Genomic DNA, 16,396 nt, shown 5'->3' on the forward strand with positions numbered 1-16,396 from the left:
CGATTCAGACACATTGCATTTTGTCATCCGGGGGATCATTTTGCTCTTGGCATGGATTTTGAAGGTGATGCTGTCATTACCAACGATGCTGCAAATACATACGGAGGCAAAGATACAGGTTGAAGGAAATATAAACACTCGTCCCGTCTCAATCCAAAGGGACAAAGATGGAGGGATAGACAGGCAGATGGGCTTCGCAGCTTAATTGCTTGAATGGAAGATGAGGCTCTGTAATAAGAGGCTTGCCTCAGATTTCCTCTGAGCCCTGAATTCTTATCTCGGAAACAGCAATTACTCTGACAGCACTTTGATGTCTTTTTCTGACAGGCCATGGTTTTCATCGACAACTGCCGAGCAGCATGTTCTCCATACTTCTGTTATAAATCCGTAAGAGGAATCATGTGGTTAAACAACACACAGTTACTAGTCAAGACAAAACATTGCAATCTTGTAGCACTGTTTAGCTTGAGCTTACACCAAAAACATTCTTATCGTAATCAAATCACTCTCATGACAACTTGTCAGCCTGAAGAAGAAGGGTTGCTGTAACAGCAAGCACACAATCAGATCGTCATGTTATCACGACGAGAAAGCTTATCAATATTAAGTCACCAAAGAAACAGGTAGGGCGGACGAACGAATGAGGATGCTTGTGGAGGCAACGACGTCAACTGAAGGATAAAATGTGAATCAAAATGAAACAAATGATGAGAAACACCAAAAATTAATAAATCGATCTCATAAACATTAACATATGATGACGAATAGGTTATGTTATAATGGTGGAAAATGATTATTAATAAATGCAAAGGTTGAAACAATTCATGTGTTCTTCATTTTGTGACACAAACACAAATATGTATGATAAAAAGCTCACTGACTGACTGACTGACTCGCTGATATTAAAAATTGGTACCTTTCGGGTGATGTAGAAAACTGAAATTTCACGAGCAACGGACATCGAAGCCAATACACCGGGAAAAATCACAGAACTGACGGAAAGCGTCCATTAATGAAGATGTGAATAAATGAAAATAAATGCAGGTGAGCGACCCGAGACAATGGGGAAGCATGGTAATTTTGTGGCGACAAATCGAAGCCGACACACCAGGAAAAATCACAGAACTGTCGGAAAGCGTCCGTAAATGAAAATATAAATAAATGAAAATAAATCATTGAAAAAAAACAAATGCAGGTGACTAAACAAGATGATGGGGAAGCGTGGTTCGTTATTGCTTACAATGTGTAAGCATATGCATATATATATATATATATATATATATATATATATATATATATATATATATATATATGAACCACCCACATCTCTCACCTGTGAATGGAGGGAATAGCCAATAAGATCTCACCTAATCGACTACACGATTGCTGTCTACGCTATCGCTGACGATTCGCCAATAAGTGATGAAACCGTTCCGGTAGCTGTGGGGGTGTATAGCATTGGGATTGTCACCTGTGTACTATTTGTGAATGTCTTTATAGTTGTTGAGGAACTGTGGGAAGGGATCAAAACAGCATTAGCACTTACCTTGTGCAAGTCTCCTTGGGTTGCTTTATGCAGCTACTTCGGCTAGAAGAGTGTGGGAATGGTCAATCACATGTATATGTGTGTGTATATATATATATATATATATATATATATATATATATATATATATATATATATATATATATATATATACATACATATATATACATACATACACACCAGTGAGGTACCCTTGCTGTGCTCGGGAGGGAGCCCAAAGGCAAACAGACAATGCGGTTACGGTGAATGCCAAACCATACACCAAGAAATTCCACATTCCTGTGCTACCTTCAGTCGAACATCAGGCATAGACAGCCGGTTCGTGAATGACTTGGGCAAAAAAATCCAGCAAATGCCAAATCATGAACCGATGCATTCCACATTCCTGTGCCACCTTCAGACGAACGTCAAGCATATCGTCATAACACATTTTCTCATTCTGGACAGCCTGTTGGTGAAGGACTTTGACAAAAAAAACTTACTGCAGCTGACCCCAACAGAAGTAAAGTTGGTAATATTTACATGATGTCACAATGGCGAAACTGCAAATGTGGAATCAGCAAATGTCATGGGTGGAAATCATTTTCTCATTCTACTTCAAACTCAATCTCTATGTATTCATTCCACACAGCATTAATCAAATCACAAATTAATATTACCAGTACGTGCCCATACGTGCGTGGCTGTATGTGCAGCAAAAAAGTAATAGTAATAAAAAAAAAACTTTCAAATCCCGACCCAGAAACAACAAACACACAGGCCATTCCTTCGCTCTCGCGTGCCCGTACGTGCATAGCCCGGAAGTTCGCATATCGCAGTTACGATTATTCGCAATTTAGTTTTAATGGCCAATTATTCAATTAGCGCCAATGTATTTTTCCTTTCGCAATGTCATCACAAGGAAAAACACAAAGAGAAGAGAAAAAAAAAAGAAAGAAAAAAAACGTACGTGCAAACCCCCCCCCAACTCCTGAGGTAAACGAAGATAAATACCATTCTGATTTTACGTCCGGATGGAAACTCAAAATCATCATTGTGTTGAGGTATTTATGAAACCTCCCACCCACCGTGGGACACTGCCTGAGACCCCAAAACGTTCCACAGAAGGGTTGGCACAGCTAACCCCAAAACTGAGAGAATATTTGGAGACCGACAGACAGGACACACACTCCTCCTTTATCATATTCATATATATACTAGTACGTGCCCGTATGTGCAAAAAAAAATAAACCAATGTCACCCGCAGGGTGACCCGTATCTTGCCAAAAAGTGACCACATGTGACTTCTTTAAGGTCACACTGAGGTGAACAGAGCTGCTATCCACCAGGAGCGACTCCTTGAGGAATATCTACCTACGAGAGATTCCGATGAGAATCGTTCAACAGAGTAACAATGAAAAATGTTTGCCGCCTCATAACGTCACGAAATGACGTCATAATGTCTCAAGCTTGACATATCTAGAAAGCACTCATCGAGGTGTTCAATTTGAGGTACTACACGATATGGTTCCTAAAACTTGAAAATTTGACCTTGGGGTCAAATATGTTTGACCTCAGGCGCTAACCATGAAGGTCAAGGCCAATCGCCACCAAAAACTCATCAACTGAGCGCCAGACCATATACTATATTCCAATAACGTTTGGAGACGATTCGATTAAAATTACTCAAAAAATAAGGGTTTCGTCGACTCCCCTGATTTGCGACAAAGTGACCTTGACCTTTGACCTTCAAAATTTTATGCGCTGAAAGGGACCTCTATAGGCCTCTGATATGCGAAGTTACAAAAATTTCCAATGATAACTGTGCTCTGGAGAATTTTTTATATGTGATTACAGACAAACAAAAAAAAATAAAAAAAAACATACAAGCTGACTAACATATCTTGCAAAAACTTCGTTTTGGCAAGATAAAAAAAACTTTCCCAACCTCGAGCCAGAAATAACAACCACACAGGCTGTTCCTTCACTCTCGTAAACGACGACAGGATTGGGGCATTGTGTTTATCTATAAATGCGCATAAGAATTCGAGAAATTATTAGAATACATTAAGTCATCACCATCCAGAAGTAGTGCATGCCCGTATGGAATGTTCACATGCATTCCACGAATTATCGCTTGCATTGAAGTAACAACTGCTGTGATACTTCCACACACAGAGTGAATTAAAATCAAAATTAAAATCAAGTTTACCTCCCTGTCTTTGCAAGCCATGACATTCCCTGCCATTGACCATTGCCACTCCTACGCCACGGTAACTAAGGCACCGATCGATCCCCAAAGTAACCGGCACGGCACGTGACGTCATCGTCGGCCGGCTGCGCATCGGCCTACGCGAAATTAAGTCCTCACTGTCCGGAAGTTCACATATCACAGTTACGATTATTCACAATTTAGTTTTAATGGCCAATTATTCAATTAGCACCAACGTATTTTGCCTTTTCGCAATGTCATCGCAAGGAAAAACAAAAAGAGAAGAGAAGAGAAAAAAATAAAGAAAATAAAACGTACGTGCAAAAAAAAAAAAACTTTCAAACAGCCACACAGTCTGTTCCTTCGCTCTCGAAACGACGACTGGATTGGGGCATTGTGTTTATCTATAAATGCGCATGAGAAATCGAGAAATTATTAGAATACACGAAGTCATCACTATCCGGAAGTCCGTACGTTGTAACCCATAATGGGGAACGTGGCTGAGGTTCTCTTCCCCATCGGCCACGCCAACGCAGCAACGTGTCTTGTCATTGGTTGGTAAATAAATGGATGCAGCAACGTGTCTTGTCATTGGTTGGTAAATAAATGGCCATAACTTGGGAAGCACTTGTCCGATTAATATCAAACCTTGAAAAGGCACATACTCAGGTCTCCAGCAATATACCTGGCAAGTTTCAATCAGATCGGACCAGTGGTTGTCGAGAAACAGCGGTCACAGACACACACACACACACACACACACACACACACACACACTGCTGGAATTACATATAGACTAGTACGTGCCCGTAAAAAATTAAAATAAATAAATAAATATTCAAACCACCAGCAACAAACAACAACCACACAGGCCGTTTCTTCGCTCTCGCGTGCCCGTACGTGTGTGGCGCGGTAGTTCGCATATCACAGTTACGATGTTTCGCAATTTAGGTTTTAATGGCCAATTATTCAATTAGCGCCAACGTATTTTGCCTTTTCGCAATGTCATCGCAAGGAAAAACAAAAAGAGAAGAGAAGAGAGAGAGAAAAAATTACTTCCTGGTTCGGAGCACACCAGCACTCTGATGTTACCGAAATTTATGCACCGTCTCATATGAAAACGATCATAACTTGCAGCATTGTGTTTATCTATAAATGCGCATAAGAAATCGAGAAATTATAAGAATACACGAAGTCATCACTCTCCGGAAGCCCGTACGTTGTAACCCGTCATGGGGAACGCGGCTGAGCTTCCCTTCCCCATCGGCCACGCCCACGCAACAACATGTCTTGTCATTGGTTTGGTAAATAAATGGCCATAACTTGGGAAGCACTTGTCCGATTAATATCAAACCTTGAAAAGGCACATCCTCAAGTCCCCAGCAATATATCTGGCAAGTTTCAATTAGATCGGACTAGCGGTTGTCGAGAAACAGCGGTCACAGATACACACACACACACACACACACACACACACACACACACACACACACACACACACACACAAACACACACACACAAACACACACAGACACACACACACACACACACACAGACACACACAGATTGCTGGAATTATAGATAGATATATAATTAATCCCGTTCTCTGACCTGACAGGAACGCTGTGACGTCACCGCCACGACGCACATGGCGTCTGCGACTCTGGGAAGAGCTTTTTCTGCAAAGACAATCGGGAGAGTGCATACCTCCACCAGGCTGAACAGTTTACATTTTGTATCCCATTTACAGGCCGGATCTGAATCCGGACCTGAACCAAAATCAAATCGGTTTGTTCTTGTCACCTAACCAACTCATCCACCTAGTTTTGTCAGAACTCGTCCACAACTTTTAGACATCTCATGCTATGCATCGTTTTTGGCCCTATCGGGGCAATGGTGAAGAATCACTTTAAAAAATTTATCATATCCGGATGTTCACTAAAATCAAATAAATTCGTCCTTGTTATATACCCAACCTGTTCATCAAATTCTGTCTGAATCAGTCCGTAACTTCTTTAAGAAGCTCTAATGACGTGTACAGTGGATGCTTTAATAATAACATCATTAATAGCTATTGTTTGATTTGTTCCATGTGATATTGTTGTGGGCCGGGGTTCGGTGGCGATAAACGACCACGAGGTGGAGCAATGGAGTCGTCTCCCACCGGACACCTGGAATTTAGGTCGTGACTCTCGGATAAGTCCGAGAGTTCACGGGTCCCTGAGCGGACCGTGGTCGCCAATATTTCGACGGCGTGGGGTAGGGTTAATTGCCTAATTTCAATATACCTAAATACCCACGTCGTCCAACTACCGGGGAAACCACACCCTCGACCGACTTTGTCCGAATCGAGTCACGATCACCGACTCAAATCCGGCGTTACCGAGTGGAAGTTACCAAAGCCACACCAGACCAAATGAACAATCCACGGCACGAACAGCCTTACTAATTCTCAATACGCACCTTGCTAGGCCAATGGAGGAAAGCATAGAAAACGAGGTGGTACATTTAACAGGGGTTTATTTTACAAAGAATAATCGGAGAGTGGAACACAGAGCAGAGTTATCACGAATAAAAGGCAGGCAATGTACAATGAGCTAAAGCACTTAACAATCCTACTTAAAGACGGGGCCCACGGACGGACGGACACACACACACACACACACACACACACACACACACACACACACACACACACACACACACACACACACACACACACACACAAAAGAAACTGGACCCTGTGGGTCTATTCGGTAGAGCCAGGCCGGGGTACCTGTCCCGTCTCGTGCGGTCACACCGACTCGAACCACCACGGTGGGACTCGAACCCACGACCCGAAGTCTACGGCCCACGACCCTGGCTGCTCGGTCACCAGACTTGCCCTCCAAAGGACCACAGACCGCTCCAACCACGACCACGACCGTCTGCAGAGCCCTCGTCGACAACCACTCAGCCACGACGACAGACCGCTCGGCAATCACCACGATCTCCTCTCTCCCGAACCCTGGTCCTCACAACCACTCTCTTTTGGTCTGAGCTATTTCTTCTTTCTTTTTGCCACCCGCCTCCCATTGGCTGGGGGTGTGCTTGCGATGCTCACCCTTGGCTCATTGGGCAGAGGAAACGGTCCATGCCCTTCCTTGGGACGGAGCCTCGATCTGAGGCAATGGAGGCTCCGCCCACGCTTTCAGCCAAAAACACATGGGCAATGGCGACCGGTCGAGTGCGGACGGTGGCGTTGTTGTAGTGGATGTAGTAGTCGTTGTTGTTGCTGCAAAAACCTAACTAAAAAAATAACTCATAGAGCACACACGAAATTCCCATTAGACAGAAGGGGATGGATTCTAACTGTACACATACTTATCGAAACAACTAAGCTTAGGGACTCTGGCTGTTTGTGTGCACAAGGTTTCCTAATCCATAACAATATGACTACATAGACCTCATCGTGCTGCCAACGAACAAAGTCCTTGCTGTTTTAAGAACCTTGCTGGTGAAATTGCCAAATTTCATTCTGGGGTAAGATACTTGATGTCACATTGCTGGAATAGTCAAGGATTATCTTTCTTCTATTTTTTTTAATTTTCAAGATGAAGGTTCATGGAAGTGACAGTAACGTGACAGAGGGTATGACCTGATAGTAGGGCACTGGGTGAACTGTTGGATGCAAGAGGTACAGGAATGACAGGGACAGGAAAAAAGAGGGGAGAGAGAAAGAAAGGAAGAGAGAAACACTGCAACCTGCAGGTAAGAGGGTTGGGTAAGGAAGGGTTAATGGGGATGCGTAAGAATGGGGGATGACCGTCTGCTTGAAGCCATGGATGGAAGAGGAGGATAGAATCGCCTTTGGAAGGCCGTCATACATACAAGAGAACTGAGAAACAAAAGACATAAGGTGCGCAGCAGTGAGCCAAGCAATAGAATTATTCATGACTCTGCGACGCAAATCCTCATCGATGAAGGTGTACATTAACACAATTTCTGCGCTCAGCTCCATGAGCGTTTATGACCTTTGTGTGATGACCTGACTCTTCAAATGTCCCCCATTCATAGATTTATGTCAGAGCTACAAACACGGCATGTTATGCCACATTGGTATTGATATGGAAACTTAAGAGGAATGATGCAATTCTCAAATTTCACAGAGAGTGTTAAGGACCTCTCTAGCTGTCCTACGTGCTCATGTCTTGCCTTTATTCCATAAATGTTGTTCAAAAGAAATCGAAGTAATTTTGAAGCATGGCAAGGTATCAGCCTAAATTAATTATTCCCTTTATGAATATGGGATGAATAAGACCATGGCTTGATGGTACAACAAACTGTTCAGCACGTCCCAATCCGCACTCAACAGTTCATCCACAAGATGCACGTGATGTACTTGTACAACGCAATGCCTAGCTCGGTGTTCCAACTGCTCGGATTAACTGAAGGCTTGAAACATCTTACGGTGTCTTGAGTGAAGACTCTGTGAGTCATCCACCGGCACCTGTAGCAAATTACAAATTACCGCCAGATTCAATCGAACATCAGACCTGTCCAGCCTGTTCCTGAAAGAAATGCGCCAAAAACTTGAACTCGCTGACCCCATAAGGTGGGAATAGATGGCGTTGTTAAAATAAGTAAGAAGTCCATCTATATTAGAATGCAATTTATTACCTCCACCCACTAAAGGTGGAGAGCAGTTTTGTGTTTACCCATGTCTATCTGTCTGTCTTTCTGTCTGTGAGCATGATATTTCAAAAAGTTACGGACAGATTCGGCCGAAACTTGGTGGACAGGTTTGGTGTGTGACAACGATGAATCGATTCGATTTTTATAAAGAACTGGATCCAGATACTGGAGTTATAAAAAATTTTTAAGTGATTCTTCACCTTTGAAAGATCGGGCGAAAAACGATAATATTGTTGCGAATTCGCGCCCGCCAGCGTGCGAACGGCCATGTGACTCGAATCGCGGCATGTCGCCCACCAGACGGACAATTCTGTCGTGACCCTCCGGGAACTATCGCCCGCAGCCAGTCACGGGTGGGCCTTTCGACCTCACCACAATCGTGCCAATTGGCCACCTGCGTAGGATAGGGTTGTTCGCTAAACTCGACCTACCTAAGTACCCACGCGGATGGTAGACCGGGCGATCGTACCTCGCCGCAGGCCGACTCCGGACATGAACCGCTTAAGCGGTCTGTTCCGTGCTATCGGGATAACCAAGCGGTGTTATCGTCGGCCTCGACGGTTCCGATTAATTATTGGGCGTTTTTAAGCCCACTACGAACGAACCCTTTACGTGAAGCAAGATGGAGATTCAATTAAAGAAAAGACGAAGCGAAACGGGAAAACAGTTCAACATAATGCACATTTATTCCGCGGCACATGGAGAGCACACATATATAGCCAAACAGAATGCACATATATCAAATGCAACAAAAGAAACAATGACGCAGAGATACTACCGACTAAGACCGACACACGGCAACACTTAAACAGTTTTACTTCACCAGACTGGCGCCGACACACATTTACTCAAAAGCAAAGGAAAGAAGCCACCCTCATAGGCAAGGGGGCAGACGGGCCCGAAGGCCAATGTGTGTGCGGGACCTGAAGGAGCGGTCAGGCCCGCGAGACCGGGGGGGGGTCCTACCCGCGTCCTCGTGATGAGCCGCAAATGTGGCTGCGTGGCGGTGCCCCAACTTCGTGCTCCTTCGCGAGTTTCGTTGGCACCGCTTGGAGTGGGGTGGGAAAGGGGCCCCCTTTTCACACTGTCTCAGCGCGGGGGAAAGGGGGGGGGATTGTTGATGCCCTAGGGGAAGGAGAATGGTTGGCTGGCTTGGGTCCCGCGCCGAGCGATCCCACCGCGACCTCGTCGCCGACCGCCATCTTCCCTGCCTCGGACCCGAGCTCCTTGCACTCTTCCCCCAATTCTCCTCAGCTGACTGCAGAAAACCACCTTGACGCCTTCGCCTCCCGACTCCACTCCGCTCTCCAGCCCGACTTGACTGCCTCCGTCTCCCGACTCCACTCTCTGCCACCAAAACTGACTCTCCACGCAACAACTCTTTCCATTCGCCTCGCGCTCGCCGTTTTATAGGCCTGCAGGAGAAAACAATATGCAAATTTCCGGATCAGGATCTCGTCAAGGGCGGAGCCACGCTCGCCGATTGGACGGAGGAAAAGGGGCGTGAATCTCCCCTGATCCTAGAATTTGCATATCTCGATTCCACACAGACGCGCCTGGAGGCGGGGCCTAGCCGCCCCGCGCTTGCTGATTGGACGGATCAGAAGTGGGCGTGTAGCATTCCTGATCCGAATTCTCCTCGGAAAGGCTGCTCTTTGCACTCGCGGCTCGGCACGTATCTTGTACGAGCCCAGGACAGCCCGACGCTTGGTGCTCACAGGTGGTGCGGGAATGGCCGTAGAAGGAGAGAGGTGAAGGTGGTGGAGGGTTTCCGGCGGTGGCCGATGGCCATGGTGCCGTTTGGAATGGCGGTGATGCGATGTTTGCGGGAGCGAGTTGTGAAGGTAAAGGTCGTGGCTGTTGGCCTTGTTGTTGTTGTGTGATGGTTGGAGCGTGGTTGGTTCAAAATAAAGATAGAACAGAAAAACGGCTATCTCAAAGCGTCGCAGCCCGAATGAATCACATTTATTCCCTCTAAACAACGGGTTTGGGGCTAACTACACATGTACTTACAGAGATATCTCACCTACGGGACCTGAATGGTGGTTTGTGAATTTCCACAGCCGTAACAATATATACCACGATATCTCAAGAAGTTATGGATGGATTATGACAAACCTTGTGCAGTACATGAGTTGGGTAGGTGACAAGAACAAGCCCATGAGATTTTGGTTCAGGTCTGGAATCAGATCCAGCCTATCAGTGGGATACAAAATCTAAACTGTTCAACCTTGGAGTGGGGGGGGGGGGGTATCCGCTCTACCGAGTGCCGTTCTAGTTTTTCACTATGTGCTTTTAGCTCGCAATATACCTGTCTGATAGTATATGGCAAATTGCAGGGTTTTAAGATATTTACGGATTCATACCAGGCCAGTCGGCACAAAGAGAAATTTGATATTTTCGGTTTCCACAAATTTCACCTGGAGTACAAAACGGCTTTGTTACCTGCTGCGTATGCAAAGGGATTTACAGTCAGGATTTAAATTAAGAAAATTCCATTAACACATTCGTTTTTAAGTGACAATGAAAAACAGCTTTTTTCCTCATCACCTTTTTAACCCTTATTTAGCGAGACAATCATTTCGCTCGCCATGTTTTTGGGTACGGATACAAGTTCCACCTGGCTCTCAGCAGACATTGGGTTGTCATTCCTGGGTTAAGGTTCCCTGTTGTGCTCACCTTAAAAGTCAGGTAACTAACCTTAGGTGGAATCTCCCTTCTGACGATCCCAAAAGCAGGCCAATAACTAAACCTTTGCTGAAATTAAGGATGTCGTCAAGACTCAAGTCGAAACAAGCCAAGGTCCAAGCAAGCCAAAGTCTTGAGTCCTATAGGTCCTGAGGTTGGCTCTCAACCCAAGTCTCGAAAATATTTCTCAAAACATAAGGAAGCAGCAAGTTTGAATTAAGAATAATAATGTTACAACGCTGACCTTGTACAAATTTTACAACAGATTGTTCATACAAATATTTTGCCAGATTTAATGTCCAGTCAAGGCTCAAGGAAGTGCAAAACAGCTGAACATGAAGGGGTTACAAACAGCACCGAAGGGTGGTGAGTATTGATATCAGGCATGCCATCAAAGAGAATAAGAAATAGAGAGGTTGTGGGCATACAGAGGGAATGTAATCATTGTCGGTGGGAATGGAAGACAACATGAGATGACGGTGAAAGTCAACCTTGAAGTATTGGAAGGAAGATCATGAATTGATATAAACATGGAGCTTAAAGGGATGAGGGAGTTGAGGTGAGGTGAGGTGAGCAGAATCTGATTCATTGCAGATCCTTACTTAGTTCCTTTAACATGCAAATTTGGCCAGTTTATGTTTTGAATTTCGCATTGAAATGAACTAACGGGGTGATGAAGGTGTTTTCTTAAAGACAATCCCACCACAAAAGAAGCAAATTAGATTGATCATGCGATGTGACATGATCTGAGAGGAACTATAGACCTGTGAGAGCAGTACAATTGCAAGCTGCCCCCAAAGAATAGGGGAAAAAATGAGTGATCTCACAACATTTGCTTTCGAAGCTATCCGCCATTGGCATGTGATGTTCACTCCATCTGCATGACGAACTTCCTCCACGTATGAAAGCATTGTGCAACATAGAACACGACCTTCATCCCAGAAAAACCTCTCATCGCCTGTCCGTTTCTCGCCAGAAGAATTGCAGGACTAATACGGCTGTCATTGTATCTGGCCAACCCCTTGCTCAAGATAAGCCATGATCTGTCCTGGGGAAACCATATATTAAAATCTTATCATCCTCTGCAGGGCCAAGTCATCCCTTGCAATTGTGCAAAGTTCCATGGAGTGCAGCAGCTCTCCACTCTAACACTTCACTTTGTGAAGTCCCAGGGTTTGAGGAGCATCAACATCTTCAAACAAGAGGGCAAGGTGGAGAACACGTTGCTTTCCCTTCAACATTTCTGGGTCTCACACACACTCTTCATACAATCCCCTCCTTGGTGCCTCCCGAAGCCATAGTATCGCTTCATATCCACTCTTTTTTCCACTCTTTTATAATATACAATGTCAAGGCTCGTATAAGAGCTAACACACAGATCGTATAACAAGGGGATCAGGAGACAAGAGGGACGGGAGAGGGAAGCAGAAAAAGTGGGGAATAGACACATGAGATCTGTGGAAGGGAGAGGGATGGGGTGGGGTACACGGGGTAAACAAGATGGACACTACAGGGACTTTCAGGAAGGAAAGCAGGGAATAGGAAGGAGGTGGGTTTGGGGTGGATTGATGGGGGGTATAAAATATTGAGGTTCTGGATGGGGAACGATATGAGATGATGGTGAACAGCTATTTTAAAATCCTGGAGGGAAGAGTGGGATTGAAGAGTGTGTGGGAGTTTGTTCTAAAGGCAGGAAAAAACGAGGAATGAAAGAGTGAAGGTGAGCAGTGATTCTTGATTTTGGTAGTTTAGCCAGAAGGAGGTTGCTGGTGGACCTTGAGCGCCCCACAGAAATATAGGCAGGATAGAACAGGGAAGGCAGGCCAGAGAGGAGACAGTTGAAGATAGAAAGACCACCAACCTGCCTGCAGTGAGAATGTGAGTGATCCAAAGACTCAGCCTCATCACGGGAGATACCAATAACCATAAATGCCTTGGTTTCCCCAGCGTGAAGCCGAGAAAGGTGAGAGGTGGAAGCACCAGCCCAGAGGGAAGAGCAGTACTCCATCAGGCTGCAGATGAAAGCTTTGTACATGGTCAGGAGCACAGGTGTGCCAAGGAAGGACTTCGCCCAATCAGAGACTGGCTTTGGAGGCCAGCTTGGAAATATGGCTTTCCCAGGAAAGATCATGGGGGATAGTGAGACCCAATAGTTTTGAATAAAAGGACTTCTTCAAGAGGATTGTTGAGAAAGTAGACGGTGGGGGGAGGGAGGTTCCAAACAGTCTTTTTGGAGAAACAAAGTGAGAGTGTGAGATGTGTCAGGATTGAAAGACATGTTCCACGTGTTGGACCAGTTTGTGATTTTATCCAGATCTGCAGAGAGTGAAGAGGTTGCTGCTTGCCGGTCTGAGGGATGACAGATGGTACGGCAGAGGGTGGAGTCATCAGCAAAGAGATAAAGAGGATTTTCCAGAGAGTTGGAGAGATCATTGATGAAAACCAGAAAAAGAACAGGGCCCAGAACGCTACCTTGAGGAACTCCAGCCTGGACAGGAAGAGGGGATGAAAGAATTCCATTTAGAGCTACATGTTGACTGTGACATGAGAGGAAGTCTGCGAGCCAAGAGTGGAGATTGCCTTGGATACCATAAGAAGAGAGTTTGGTGAGCAGGGCAGGGTGCCAGACCATATCAAAAGTTCGTGATATGTCTCCGGAGATGGCTCTGATCTCATGCCTGGCATTGAGGACCTCTATCCGTTGTTGGGAGAGCAGAAGCAGCAAGTCCAGGGTAGAGTGACCTGTTCTGAATGCAAATTGATGATCGAAAATCAGGCCACTGGAAAAGAGGAAGGATTTAATGTCTGAAGCGATAATGGATTCCATAACCTTGCTGATGATTGGAAGAAGGCGGATTGGTCTGCAGTTGCAGGGATCTTTATTTGCACCTTTTTTGTGCAGAGCAGTTATGTTTGCAGATTTCCAAGCAGAAGGCAGATAACCTTGAGCAAATGAGAGGGTGAATAGAACAGAGACAATGAGCAAGAGCAGCAGAGTAGGTTTTTAGGACACGTGGGCTGATGCTGTCTGGACCAGTTGCAGAATCAGAGTCGAGGTAAAATCTGTTGAACTTATTTCCAGCTTGTGTCCACTCCTGTTCATCCCTCCAGTCCTTTAAAGTGGAAGATCTCCATCCACCTTCAGTGGTGGAGGTGAGTACAGGGAGTATGTGTCCATCTGTGGCAAATATGAAGTTATTTCTCCATATGGCCTCTGACAACCGTGATTCACTTTAATGATCGCATCAATCCTGCCCTTGTTTTCCGGTGTCATTGCAGTTGCAGGCCGACCACTTCGAGGCTCGTCGTCGATAACAGTTTCCGAGCCTTTGAAACCCTTTGCCCAACGTCTAACAGTGGTTACGTCAATGGTGGAGTCGTCATACACATTCTATAAATTCTGATGAATATACACTGGAGGAACCTCTTCCGAAGTAAGAAATATTAATCACTGTTCTCTGTTTCATATGCACATCCAGCTTGGCAGCCATTTTGAAAGCGTAATGTGATGTCATGTGACCAATCACACTGCCACTCAACTTAAAACGGGCAGGAGATACAAATCCTTTGTTGTGATCCTGCAGAGCCTTCCTACGACGCTTTGATTATGAATGGAAAAATGAAGAGGCATTACTTTCGTACCGACCCTCGTAATATGAGTTTCCTTACAAGGAAGTTCAATGCACGAGAAAGCCATAAGGCCAATCAAAGACTGTGCAATGGTTGTTAACCTATGGTTTTTGTCCATGCTCTGTCTTTTATAAATGCTATCCACAAGCAAGTAAGCAGCACGTACCATTTTAAAAGCCTTCATTATGACTCAGCAGAGGTTCAAACCTCTGACCTCAACTCGACGGAGCAGTCTCTTTAACCATCATGCCACCGAGTCAGTTTTTTTGGGGGGGGTGAGGGGGGGGGTTTACTTCATCGCTATCCTATGTCTCCCGTTTGCCTGTTCTCTCCCCTTCCAATGTCATTATGTATGCCCAAGGGCCCTCTGTTACTGAAATCTTCCTTGCACTCTGAATACAAAAAAACTACAAAGAGATAAAATACAACATGTACGAGTAAAGTAGGTGCCTAAGCATGCACTAAGACATGTCATGTCAAATGAGAATCAGCCTGACCCTCTCTTCAGGTCAATGTCACACTGTGACCAAACAGTCAGGCTGAGCCTCTTTGCTCAGAACCAATTTACAGTCGTTTGTGTTTCGAGACGAATCACTCAAACACATCCAAGCAACCTTCGGTCCATGCCACGTCACATAAAGGTCATGATTAGAGGAAAAATTGGTTCAAGAAACAGTTGGAACACCGGTCCTAATTAAGTGGCTCGCCAGTATCTGTCTGGTACGTCACACAGGAGGTAGAGGCCATGTCGTGAAAAGAATACCTTGACAGATGAAGATATGATGACATGTTTTGGCTCAGAACTGATAGATAAGTCAAAAGCTGTTTTAATGAGGAAAACAAAAATTAATTCAAAAAAGGTTCATAAAAATCCTGACCGTGGACAACCAGAGTTGAAAGCCATTTAAACAAGCGTCGCCACGTTTCAGAATTTCCTCATTTGCAAAAACTTAAAAATGAACGAGATCAGTCATCTCTATTAGAACCCAAACGCATAATTCTGTCCTTCTTAAGCATCAACGGATATATCAGACGAACGTATCATCAATGGCCAAAAAGCAGACTCGGCCTTCACCAATCACCAAACCGCTTCCACCCTGCAGTTACAGGATTAGAGGTGCAGGAGGTTTTTTTTTCCTTTTAGTGCAATTTTAATCCCCGGCACATTTCCTATGCATTCTTTTTCGTGAAGCTTCTCCGATTGCCTTTTCCCGCCCGGAGCTTAATGTCACATTCCCTCGTTTCACGTTTTTGGAGGTCCACACCCTGATGTCACAGCCATTTTGTAAGCCGTCCTTTTATGAACCATTCATATTCTCAACGAGCCAATTGTGCACAAAAAGATCAAAACAGGAAAAAGCATAATCATCACTATTGTTGTCATTGCCATTGTGATCATCATATAATAGTTTCAACACCAACAACAAAAAGATCATTCATTTCTTTCATCCATATGATGTCCCTGTTACTGTGCAGCCAAAATGCAGTGTGATCGAAGCCAATACCGTTTCATGTGATTAAGCCGGTTGTCCAATTCAAATTCACTCAACGTTTACAATAGCCATCATCGTTTTGGTAAGAGCAGGACCACGCATTGCAATACTTTGATAAGACCACTCACCGAAGCCTTTAAAAAAAATTTTTTTATGAAAATGCATGCAATTTAT

At 44.7% G+C, this 16,396-nt stretch overlaps 1 protein-coding gene across 4 annotated transcripts in view; it reads right to left on the reverse strand.

The window, feature by feature from the left end:
• Positions 1-16,396, reverse strand: part of LOC147013689 (zinc finger protein 385B-like) — a 543,756-nt gene that overhangs the window by 526,708 nt on the left and 652 nt on the right. The gene's annotated exons all lie outside the window — the stretch shown is intronic.

The sequence above is a fragment of the Eptatretus burgeri genome, chromosome 13 (genome assembly GCF_056783735.1).
Source record: "Eptatretus burgeri isolate ZD-2024b chromosome 13, Ebu_testis_v1, whole genome shotgun sequence".
Lineage (NCBI taxonomy): Eukaryota > Metazoa > Chordata > Myxini > Myxiniformes > Myxinidae > Eptatretus > Eptatretus burgeri.